The sequence below is a fragment of the Artibeus jamaicensis genome, unplaced genomic scaffold, assembly GCF_021234435.1.
Source record: "Artibeus jamaicensis isolate MK-2021 breed Jamaican fruit bat unplaced genomic scaffold, CSHL_Jam_final scaffold_378, whole genome shotgun sequence".
In the NCBI taxonomy this organism is placed as follows: Eukaryota; Metazoa; Chordata; class Mammalia; order Chiroptera; family Phyllostomidae; genus Artibeus; species Artibeus jamaicensis.
This window is the reverse complement of record NW_026522044.1, coordinates 3973231-3975639: the sequence shown is the minus strand read 5'-3', so window position 1 is coordinate 3975639 and position 2409 is coordinate 3973231. Positions and strand designations below refer to the sequence as shown.

At 35.9% G+C, this 2409-nt stretch overlaps 1 pseudogene; it reads right to left on the bottom strand.

Moving 5' to 3' along the window:
• Positions 1-1612: 1612 nt before the first annotated feature.
• Positions 1613-2099, bottom strand: LOC119055156 (peptidyl-prolyl cis-trans isomerase A-like; annotated as a pseudogene).
• Positions 2100-2409: the final 310 nt, after the last annotated feature.

Genomic DNA, 2409 nt, shown 5'->3' with positions numbered 1-2409 from the left:
AATATTAAATTTTGAATTAAATGTGTAGGCTTCCCATCATTATAGTGTTTCTTTTTCCACGCTAGTCAATGGCTTTAACCTAAATTGTAAATATTTGTAAAAGGTTAAGTGTCCTACATCAGACTTGTATTAAATAATTCCCTCCACTTATGGAGGAGGAGGCTATAGAAGAGGTAGAAGCTGGGCACTAGTTCATACGTTTATGAGTCAGTAAAAACTGAAATAATGTCTCATATTAAGGTGATTATTTTGAAATATAATGAAAATTATCATAGAGGTAAAATTATTCTATTAATGGGATAATCACAGAATATATCTGTCATATTTTTTAGGACAAATAATTTTTACTGTGGGGCAAAGAGGTAAAAATTTATACTGGATTTTAGGTTCTAAAGAAAAAAACTTTGCAGAGAAAGCTATGCAATATATAATTTGTCCAAATTAGTTTTTATTTGGAGAAAGAAGTTCTGAAATATCCACAAAGCAGTTTACTCATCACTTGAAAGCCCTTCAAAAACAGAACTATTGGGCACCATCATATGTGGGGTGGAAAAGAAAAACTTCCTCAGTTTTTAAGAGGGAATAACTGTTAAAGTATTTAAATGGCAAAGTTTACTTGGTGCAGTTAAAAATTAAACTTACTTATATCATTGTTACATCTGAAATAAACTTTTGTGATGTTCTGGAATTAAAAAAAAAATGTATCAACCAGCACCAAGTAGTGTGGGGGGGCAATATCAAGCACTCAATATACATCTATAAAATGAAGTTCAAGAAATATACAAATAAATGGATTAGATATTTTCCTTTATTTCTAGGTAGTCGAACATCATTGAAGTTTTTGGCCATGAGAATGATATCATTACAATTGTACTTTAGGAAGATTAAGCTAGTGATAGTGTATAAGACATCACAAAAGAAAACACAGTTGGCAAAGACCAGTAAGGAGATAGTTGTAGTGGTCTAGATAAGAATGAAAGACTGAAGCAAGTGATTGTCGTAGGAGGGGACTTTGTGAAGAGACACTCTACAAACCATTGTTCCTACCATACATTGGTCTTCTCCATTGAGTTACCTGTTTTTTGTTTTTAACTAAATACTGTATAGAACCATAAAAGTTTTGCTGATTCAGTTGTTTTATAACTATAATACATACCTACATTTCTCAACCAAAATATGGGCATCATCTTATATCCTAGCTATATATGCTACAGATTTATACCATTATACTCTTAAAGAATCCCCAGGGATTTTTCCTTACACATAGTGATACAGTCTGAAAATTTTTCATGAGTTTGCCAAAATTTTAAGGTGTGGTATTTTAGAAATTTGTGCCCCCCTTCCACAACCTCTGTTTTTTTATTTTTCTCAAATCAGTATATGGCTTTTATTGCATCTTTATTTTTGGCTATTTAGCTTTTCTTTCATAATCATAAATTTAACTCTGCAATCCAGGTAGAATTGGAAGGAGTAAGGAAAATATGGGACCAAATGGACTGGGGTAAGAGCACGAAGGTTATAGAACATTCCAAGCAGATGAGAGTAAAGGGGTACTCTCCCAAGCTACAGAAGGAATTGTCTGGTGGTTAAGATAAAACACAAGTCGAATTTGTTAAAGTTGTCCACAGTCAGTAATGGTGATCTTCTGGATGCTCCTGCCATTCCTGGACCCATAGTTCTCCATGGCTGTTACAACATCCATGGTGTCTTTCACCTGGTGGAAGACCACATGCTTGCCGTTCAGCCACTCAGTCTTAGGAGTGCAGATGAAAAACTGGGAACCATTGTGTTGGGTCCAGCATTTGCCATGGACAAGATGCCAGGACCTGTGTGCTTCAGGATGAAATTCTCATCATCAAATTTTTCCCCATAGATGGACTTCCCACCTGTGCCAATCTGGCATGTGAAGCCACTACCCTGGCACATAAATCCCAGAATAATTTTGTGAAAGCAGGAACCTTTCTAACCAAATTATTTCTTCCCAGTGCACAAAAGTTTTCTGCTGTCTTTGGAAACTTATCTGCAAACAGCTTGAAGGAGACACAGCCCAAGGGTTCGCCATCAGCAGCAATGTCTAAGAACACAGTGGGGCTGACCATGGCTGAGCACAGGAAGCTCTGGGGCAGTGGTGGCTTGTGTACGGCCTGAATCTTTAACATTTCACAAATAAGTCTGAGGAATCATTTGGCATCTTGCTCTTTCTATAGCTAGACAACTTGGATCTTATTTATCAGGCTGATGAAATGTTTCTTTTTCCAGAAACATAGATACAATCCAAAAATTTTCTGATATCCTTGTTTTTAATTGTTGTGGTTTGCTGAATCAAGGCAGTAGAATTTGGTACAAGTCCAATGTTGTTTTCTTCAACAGTCAACTCATCTTTCTGAGCTTGAGACACTGAACAAACAA